The following is a 10,726-nucleotide window of genomic DNA, read 5'->3' on the forward strand; positions in this document are numbered from 1 at the left end:
GCGCCCCCACCGCCAGCGAGAAGCACCCCACCCAGAACCCTAAGATAGATAGTGGGGTACCTCTCTGGCGAGCCCCCCTCCCCGCTGCGGGTGGTTCTTCCTTAACTCCGGCAAGACCCACCAAGCCCTAAAAATCGACTGACCCAAAAGTCGATTCAGTCGACTGAAGTGTAGCTAAATCGGAGCAGAGCAGCAGCACGAGCGAGGGGGAGAGCAGCAGCGCGAGCGAGAGTCGGAGCAGCAGCAGGAGCACGAGCGAGCGAGTGAGCGAGAGTCGGAGCAGTAGCAGCAGTGCGAGCGAGCGAGAGCCCGGGCAGCAGCAACAGTAGCGCGAGCGAGCGAGCTAGAGCCGGAGCAACAGCAGCTGGGCGAGCGAGCGAGAGCCGGAGCAGCAGCAGCAGCGCGAGCGACCGAGTGACAGCCGGAGCAGCAATAGCGGATCGGGCTGGTATGACCGCCGCCGCCGTAGGGGCCTCGCACTGGGGAGAGCCGCCGTGGAGATGTCGCCCGCGGCGCCGGCTTCGAGGTAGCCGCTCCATGGGGGTGCGGGATGGAGCACCGTCGGTGTCGGGAGGTCGAGTTAAGGAGAAGGTGTGATGTGATGAGTGTACAACCTCTTTGGTGGCGCCGAGTAGGCCTCGGCTTCGTCCGAGGAGTCGGTGAGGATGCTGCGGTTCCGGTGGAGCAGGTTAAGGCGGCGCTGTGGGGATGGAGCAGCCGCGATAGACGAGGCGATTGTCGGAGCAGCTCCTTGGAGGTGGAGGATGGGGCGGCTAAACTGGCGAGATGACGGGATGGACGATGGATCCTCATCCGGGGAGGCGGATGAGGGACGTTGAGCTGTTGCGGTGGACGACGTCGTCGGGGAAGAGGCTCCGGCTGGGCAGTGGTGAGGTGGCGGACGAAGGAGAGTGGGGTTTCGCGGCTGGAGCGGAGAGGTTATGGCGGCCAGATTTCGAATGGCGAAAAGGAGGTGATGGGAGGGGGTAACCATGACTTAGGGACGCGCTTGTCCAAAATGTAGGGTGTGTTACAAAAGTACCCCCACCGATTTGAACTAGCGGCCCTTTCGGCTCAGGGTTAGAAGGGGGATTTCACGTGTCGGGATTTGGCAGCTGGAGGGAGTTTTCGCGCGCGTTGTAATTTCGGGATAGCAAGGCGCGGGTTGTGAAGGCGCCACTTTTGGTAGCACGATATCTGAATTTTCGGGATATAACATGGCGCGGGTTGAATTTTCGGGATATAACGTGTAATATTGTACTTGTACGTACCAAATCAATTCACACTTCCCTCAACGAAAAAAAACCAAAAAATAAAAACTATTCACACCACACAAAGAGAGAGTCTTGTCCCGTTTTACTATACAAATGTTGTTCAAAGCTACTCCCTCCTTCCATCTATATAGGGCCTAATGCATTTTTCAAGGCTAAATTTGACCAACCAAACATTAGAGCAATAATATATGACATGCAACTTACACAAATCACACCGTTAAATTCGTGTGTGAAAGGAGCTTTCAATGATATAATTTTCACATTATGCATGTCATGTACTATTAATCTTGTCAATAATCAAAAGCGGTCTTAAAAAACGCATTAGTCCCTCTATAGATGGAAGGAGGGAGTATGGATCCATGTTATGTCCAATTAAATTTTTTCGCTGGCTGTATAATGCATGTAACCTACTCATGCCAACATTTTAGTGCATTCCAAATGTTTATACTACCGCTGCAATTCGAACTGAATTTGAATTCGTTTCTCTATTTCAATAAGAATCTACAATCATGATTGTTGCCAACTTCAACCATCATTCGTGTATTACCTTAAAAACACACCACATGATTACTATAGAGATAGATATGAACTATGTGTACTATATGAACTCGAATTCAATTTTTTGAATACACTTGATGTTGATTCCAAATAATAGTACATTTGATGTACTAACTAGATATTCATAATCTAACGTACACCGTGTTTATCACACAAAGTATAGTGCCCCGCCCCCTACATTATGACAAGTATTTAGCCCTGAGCTACAAAAGCCACACATTAGCCCAAATTATAATCAATGTTCTACATTATGATATCTTCTTCAAGTATCCGTATCCACTTTTTTATAATGAATTATGATCTATGTCCGTCTTTAACACCTTCACGATCCTCTTCTCTTTGTAGCTAGCTAGTGCTAATTTTCTATCATGCATGCACACGCCCGCCCCCTCTCACCCTCCCTCAGCGTCCCCTCCATCGCGCACGTTCGTTATTTCTCTTTAGGTCGTTCACCCGCGGTGTGTGTAGGCCCCCCGACTCCTTCTTTCCAGCACACACCGGTCGATATACCTCTCTAGCCAAGCATGCCTACCACAAACACATACTTCCCCTCTTCTCTCCTCACCGTCCATGCCCCCTATGTCCAATACGGTTCCACGCAGGTGCACACGCCCGCCCCTCTTTTCATCGATCTCATAGTCGAACACTCCTCCCCCCACGACATAGTAGGCCTATCACACGACCTCCTAGCCGCACCCCTCTCCCCCTATCTGTCTCTCCGGACCTTATTTGCTTCTAACACATGCATGCATGTATACGTACTGATCTCCCTACATATAGCTAGGTCGACTATAATTCTTTTCCCCACGCACCGATAGACTTACCTCACTAGTTATGGCTCTCCCTTTCTCGGACACACGACAGTTGATATTCCTATGTAGTTACGTATGCTTGCCACAACCATATCGTCTCCCCTCATAATCCTTGCATACCTCCCGACCCGTCTCTCACACGCACGTGCATAGACAGACAGACATCCCCGCCCTCTCTTATTGATATTGCACTCGTGCCCTCCGTTTGTCTAGCAGGCCTCTCCCACCATTTGTGAGACGCCACTCCACCACCAACCCTCCGACACTCTACCTTTTTCTTTCTCCCAACCTTATTCCTCTGCTACACATATCCATGGATGCCGATCGATCTCCCCCTATACATAGCTAGGTCTCTCTCCTTCTCCACACATATACTAGTCGATCAACGTCTCTATAGTTAGGTCTCTGCCCCCTCCCCCCCCACCGATAGTCAAACATTGTAGGTAGGTATCGATGCCACAGAGAAAAACTGCACCTCTGCCCTCTCAAATTCCAGTAGGCCAGCCGCCCTGTATCTTTCACGTGGGCAAACACAAATTTGATGGCACTCTTTATCAATCGCGCAACCACACACCTTCATCCCTGTTTTTGATTCTATTGTTATCTCACGCCGATGATCCGTCCACCTCTTCTCGTGGATTGCTCCCTCTATATATGATATATCCATGACTCTATTTCACACACATTGCATATGTTACATTTTTTTGTTTGAGATATCATCGACACATTGCCTCGGTTTCCCACAAACCATCTCTCTCACACCCACCCACGTACGTACCTGCACCTAAAGAAGAGGTGCACGTAGGACGCACGTACTCACGTCTCGCTCCCGGCCACACCCGAGCGGGTACACGGTGGAGTTCGTTTCTGTACGAAAAGGCAGCCCACGTGATAATTTGACGCGTGTAGCGGTTGCTTACTCGAAGAAGGGTCGGGTACCATGCCTAGACGGAATAAAGTTCGACTTGACGCATTTGTATTAGATAAAGTTATATATTCCTCCTCAATGGCGCGTAGTACAGAGTATAAAACGATTGTCGTGGGGAAAATGGAAAAATCCGCTCCACTATATACAACGGAGCCTGCCTGCCGGGGTTTGTCTCTCGTCACACCATCTCACACAAGGCGGCGGTGGCCTCTCTCTCTCACCATTGGTCAGTGATCCGGCTGCATCCCGTCCGCCGGCGGAAAGGGAGGATGTGCATCGTTTCTCCGTTCGACAGCGTTGAGGCAGCACGTCCCGATCTGCGGTACCCGCCATTCTCTCTGACCAAGCTCCGGCGTAGTAGGGCCTTCGCCACTTGCTCGCTGCCGTAGTATGGGCAGATCCCGGCTGCCGGTGCCCTCCTAGTAACATCCCAACGACCCTCAGGTACAACTTCCTCCGGCCTTGCTCCACTGCCCATCTTCCCACGTTGCTGCATGTGGATCTTCTTTAGTTGTTTGCTTAAAACGTATCTCGGCCGGCGTAATTTCCATCTTGCAATCTCGTCCTCAAACCATTTTTGATAAACCACCATGCTGCTATCTTTCCCTTATTACATGGAATATGCTTCTTTTTTGTCCGCGTATGTGTCTTCAACTCGTGTTATTCGCCAGTAATTGTTTCCTTTCTACCTCTTTTTTGCAAACATAGCTAGCCATTTCACCCCGTTGCTATTGCGACCTTTTGGTGAACTGCACAAATCACTTTTTTTTCTTAAGAGTGTTTTGTGCAGTTCTGCCAAAATGTCACACGGGCAACATTTTTACATTTTTGTGGGACTGCAGAAAGGGAGATTGGGTTTGCTATCCTCCTCATCCAACTCCTGCCTAATCTTCTCCAACAAGTAGTTAGTCCTAAAGAGAGATCGCAGAGGTGATCGGCTTCTATTTGTGTGTGTTATGTTTCATCATCTAGTTCCACTATTATTGTAATCACACTGACTGGATATCTTTGCAAACAGGGATGGTCAGCTCGATTTTAGTGGAGCTGCACAAAATGATCGGATTGTGGTGTCCTCCGTACACCCCCTTTTTGGCTACAGCGCTGGGTGAAACTAGCTGCCAAGCAATGAACACTGTGCCCAGGAAATGGACCCATGCCTACGAACAACATCGATCAATTATATATTTTTCTTTATTTGTACACCTTCTCACAACTTTGTCTTCAGTTGTGATGTGAATATTGGCGCTGATCTGCGAACCATTGAGATGCATTAGCAGCCATGGTAGTTTCATTTGTATTTGATGGAATGTTGTAACGAGATAATCTTGAGGCAAGAGGACACATGAATCCTAAGTTGAAACCTTTTTTTCCTGCGGGAACCAAAGTTGAAACCTTCATATCATCACAGTACAATTTCATTAAAATTATGCGTACATATAAACAAATCCTGAAGGATTGATAGCAATGCCAGAAACAATTCAACTTCGTTTCGCCGACATGTGGGACATCCTTCATCCGGCTCCACCTGCCGTGCAGCAATATTGAGTGCACAACTGCAGGGAAAGATTCACCCTGGTCGTTGCGCCGCATTAGTAATGACTAGTGAGCAGTCAAATCACAGAGCCCCACCTTCGCCACAGTAAGTTGCTCGGACGAAGCAACCATCATTTCTCTGTTCCTTGAATCCGCTGGTACTCCCATATTCCCAGAGTAATAAGTTGCTCGGGCGAAGCAACCATCACTTCACCTTTCCCACAGTAAGTACCTCCTTGGGCCCACTGAAAAATCACTTTTCTCTCTCCATCAAGTGCATTTATTGTCAATCTAACCCTGTCACCGAAACACCTCTTTGGCTACAGTTAGTTCAGGGTTAGTCATGAGTTAGTCTAACCTCTAGCTAAGTTAGAGTATCCAAACAGGAGCAGTATAGGACATGCAAGTTGCTCAAAGCATACAGTCAAATTCGTACGTGAAAGGATCTTTTTTCTTTTTGAAAACGGAACGTGAAAGGATCTTCGAATGATATAATTTTCAAATTATATAAAATCTTATCAATAGTCAAAGGCATCCTCGAAGAATACATTAGGCCCTACTCCCTCCGTCTAGGTGTATAAGTCACCTTACGAAAACCAAATAATCCCAAAATACTTAGGCGCGGTGCATTAACTCCCACCTCGTTTCTTGTTTCTTGACATATCCACCAATAAGAGATGTGGGGCGTGCATGTTTTCAATGACTTAGACTACCAAACACGACATGCAATGGTTAGTTCATTGCATGCAATGCTATTAATTAGCAAATAAATATTAATTTCTCTCGTTTTCCCCTCTTCCTTGGTCACGGTGCACAATCTAAGATGACTTATTCACTAGACGGAGGGAGTATATAAAATCTTACCAATAGTCAAAACCAAGTGTTACTACTACACCAAACAAGTTCAAAACGAGAAACTGGACCCACTCACGGCACGGCACGCCTGTCTCGTTTGGTCCGTCGGTCAAAGCGCTTCCTCTTCTTGGCATAACAATAGAGTACAGTAATTTTTTAGAATGCTCTTGGCATGTCGCTAACATGTGATGAGTTAACCGACCTCAATAGACGGCAAAAACGCCAGCCCGCCGCACTTTGAGAGAGACGAGGAGCGAGAAGCGATACGGGCTGGTGGATTACTAGAGCTAGGTGTCGCACGGAGGCCAAGAAATATGGTGATAGCGTGGGTTGGCCACGTACAGTATGATGTAACTACACTGGGCTGCCGTGTTTCGTACTCTTCCGGTCTACTGTGGAGATGATTGGTTGATTTTATATCGCTAAATAATATAAAATACTATGAGTGCAGACGCTCCACCACGAGGTTCCTTGCTCCTTCTCGGTCGTCGGGAATCTATGTTCTTCCACTCTTTTTTTGACATGAGCTTTGTTCATCCTTTTGCCAACACGCGGGACATCTAGCATCAAGGTGCACGTGTCATGCAAGAAAATGGAGATAAGCAGTGCGTAAGTGAGTCGTGCACTACGATGGCACCTAGTACTACGTAATATTTTTCCTCCTCGATGGCACGTGAATACTGCACGTACTCAATGACGGAGCACGGGATGGTAGCCATGGACTGATGGACATGGTCGGCCCTTTTTGGAGAGAGTACTGAATACGTATTAAATTTGATGTGTCCCGTCAACTCGCAGAACGACGAGAAGCACACACTGAATGACGGAGCACGGGATGGTAGCCATGGACATGGTCAACCCTTTTTGGAGACTAATGCACTACTTTTGATGTGTCCGGTCTACTCGCAAACGAGGAGAAGCTTTGCTTACTAGTACGTACACTATCGACTGTAGTACCATCATCATTGTTCGACTTTCAAAAGAGACGAGAGAACTTAATGTTTATTTGCTAATTAATAGCATGAACTAACCACTGCATGTCGTGTTTGCTAGTCTCAAGTCATTAAAAGCATGCACACCCACATCTCTTCGGTTGATATGTCAAGAAACAAGAAACGAGGTAGAAGTTAATGCACCACACCTAAGTATTTTGGGATTATTTGGTTTTTGTAAGATGACACCTAGACGGAGAGAGTATTATACTTGAAGGCTACAAGGTTGGCTATAGATGACGTGGCAGTGTCATGTAGCCATCAGCTGGTTATACTATTAACCATGCTCTTATAATACTCCTATAATTAGGAACAGAGGGAGTAGTTGGCATGCATGATACTACCTATAATACTCCCATTACAACCAGCCTGGTAGAATTAAAATACCTAATCTAAATGGTCGCCACCCGATCTCTTTGTCCTCCTCCAGCATCTGGCAGAAGAAGAATCGAGCAAGACACCGGCTGTATTCGCCGGCGTCGCCTCGGTGGTGGCCTTCGTGGGATACAATCGACGGCGGCCTCCCGTGTTCTACTTTTCCTCGATGATGGCGGCGGGCGAGGACGTGCTGCCTGTCACCTCGTCCACATCCGCGTAGCCGCATCACCTCGTCGACATCCGCGGCGGCTTTTTTCTCTGCCTGCATGTCGCGGCTACGCGCGCCTCGACGGTGGATGGCGCAGTCGCAGACACTGGAGGCGCTGTACGACGCGGCGGCGTCGAGGGCAGCGACGATGCCCGTGCCGCCGTGCTCCCCGACAAGCCGGCGTGGAGCAAGTCCGCAGTCTTCCTCGAGCTATATTGGAGAGGCCAGCTGTGGAACCACGCGCTGGCTTAGTGAGGCAACTACCTCCGACGGGCTAGGCTAGGTAGGTGGAGAAGCGACCTGCCGGGCTTGGCGGGCCACCCAGACGGCTTTTACGCCGGAGAACTGCTCTTCCTGCTCATCGGATGCCACCGAAAGAGTGGACAAAATGGTGGAAGGAGGAGCTTGGCCGGCGTCCTGTTCCTGAACGGACGTGTGTGGCCGGAGTTGGTTTCTCGCATTCCACGCGGGTTTCTATATCTATATCTATACTACTATATAGTGTACCAATTTTAAGTGGGACTAAGAACATCAATCATAATCTTTAATCTTCTAAATCCAACGGCCAACTCAGTAGGATTTGCATGAACAGTACACTGGTGCTACCTCATCTGTGTTCTAGAACAATCAAGACGGAGGGATGTGATGGTTGATTGTCCGTTTATATTACCATGCCACTTATTAGTTGTTGGGTTTTGTGATATGACGGCTTTACTGCCGCGAGACTCGCGTGCAGCGCCGCCCTCTACACTAGTACTACATTGGTCATGGTTTATTAGTCCCCCATTGAATTTGACTGAAGATTTAACTGACAAAATGTTGGTGCATGTCAACAAAAACTATATCGTTGGATTAGTATTTGAACATAGTTTTCAATGATATAATTTTAGGTGACATGCATCAGCATTTATCGTACTATATATAATGTCAGTTCAATTTTTGGTTGTACTAATCTATAGTAAGGTGCCCGTGCATTGCATGGAACAGTGAAATGCATTGATCGGGGATTTGTTTATTTTGACAAAGGATGTGGGGGTCATGTCATGTGTAACGGGTATCGATAGGTTTCTTCGAAGGCGGTGGCTAGGTCTCAGTCCAAGTCTCAGTCAAATGATATAGTATAAGAAGAAAAATAAAAAAACTAAAAATAAATTTTTTGTACTAATCTCCATGCAAAATCAAAGGACTATATCATCGACTGAGACATAACGAAGTCTCAGTCGACTGAGACATAGCAAAACTGTTCTTCGAATATTATTTCATCTCTAGAGCTCACAAACATCCGGGTGAAATAGATAAAAAGTATCTTTTGCAAACAAAAGCGTTCAACTGTTCAACCTGCATCCAAAACTTGTGAAGAAATAACACTTATTGTGCTTTGCAAGAAATGATCTTTAAGAATTAGTTTTTGAGTATCGATTGTTATACATGTTGGCTACAGATGACATGGCACTTTCTTATAGTCAACAGTTGGCTATACTATTAAGTATTAACCATGCCCTTATACACCTAGACGGAGGCATTAAATCAGGATGACTTGGAAGGGGGCAGAGGAGATGTAAGAAATGGTTCATCATAAGTCTTTCACCAGTACTGTAGTAAAAATTTCATACATGGAAGATTCTAAGACTATACCATAAATGGATACACTTTTATTCACGCGTGATACTCCAATAGAGCAAGATCATGCATGGAAGTCTCCACATGCTTAGACAGCGGATTACATTGAGCGAAGACTAATGATCAACATTTAGCTTGGTAATGCATATGTCCAGGAGAACCTCCTTGAAGTCCCCGTGCACATTGTTGGGGGTCAAATCATGCCATGCGTCTTCCATGTCCACATCGGCGGGAAGGTCCCAGCTTGGCACAGTCCTAGTCAGCTTGACGTAGCCAGTGTCGCCGCCCACGTACCTCCGAGGGGTAGTAATAGTGAGCACGCACCCGTACATCGGCCTCGTGTCAGTGTCAGCATCAGCGGCGTCGCCCCTGACGCACACTATAGAGACAAGGCGGCGGCCTGCGCGGGCCTCGCCAGTGCCCACGATCAAGAGGAAGACGCTGCCGTCCTCCTCCGAGACTAGCAGGCAGCGGTGATCCTCCAGCGACTCCGGCACGGTGAACGGGTAGCACGTCTCGTACTTGATGCTCTTCGTCGTGGGCCAGTAGTGATAGACGGACGCCTGCGTGAGGTGATGCACAAGGTCCGCCGGCGAGCCCCAAAACGGCATCGGCCACTCATAGCAATAGACGAAGGGCTCCTTGGAGGCATCGACCAGGTTGTCAATGAAACGGGAGTGGCTGTAGGGGACAGTGCGCCAGTTGAATATATGAGCAAGTTACTACGAGATTTAGTCTGAATAAGCACAAAATAAATCATGATGGCTATAACAGATATTAAACTAATCATGTGGACTAGCATAGTAGATGAACAAATCGAATCTAGGACACAGACTAGAAACATGAATTCTACCACGATTTCGAACGGGAAGAAAAGAAACACATACGGTGCAACGGGAGCAGCACCATTGGCATTGAGGTTGTCGCCCATGTCGTTGAGGAAGAGGTTGCCGAGGTCGGGGAAGAAGTCGTCGTCGGTGAAGTCGTCGCTGCCAGCAGTCGCGAGAGTGCGCTCCCCAAATTTCAACAGCGCCCGCCGAATGGAGCGCAGGAGGGAGTGGCTGTAGGGGACGTTGCGGCCGCCGAATGGAGCGCAGGAGTAGCCCACGAAGCAGTAGATGGTGCTCCTCCCTAGTCTCTACTCTTATCTCTATCTCTACTACTCTTCTTTGTTTTTTATAATATACTAGTAGTAGCTGTCAAATCGAATAGTACTGCGCCGTCCGCTGCACGCCCGGCTGAACACGCCTCCTCGCCTCCATCAAACCCCTCTGTTAAACCCGCATAACTAGCTCATAACTAGCTCCAATGGGCTGTGTTGCCACATGACCACCAGATGGTTTGATTGAGCCCAGTCGAGATGGTTTAGTAGGAGAATGTGGATATTTCTCAAAAAAAAGAACACGTGGAAAAAGTGAAGCAACGTGCAGTTCTTTTTAAATGAACGTACAGTTTTATGGCATGAATACTACTTCCCGCTTTTACAATATTGAACTAATATCGGCATTTATACATCACTATAATTTCTTTTTCTTTGAATCTATTAGCACATATATTACTTCTTTTCC

This window comes from Triticum aestivum, chromosome 6D (assembly GCF_018294505.1).
Source record: "Triticum aestivum cultivar Chinese Spring chromosome 6D, IWGSC CS RefSeq v2.1, whole genome shotgun sequence".
Classification (NCBI taxonomy): Eukaryota; Viridiplantae; Streptophyta; class Magnoliopsida; order Poales; family Poaceae; genus Triticum; species Triticum aestivum.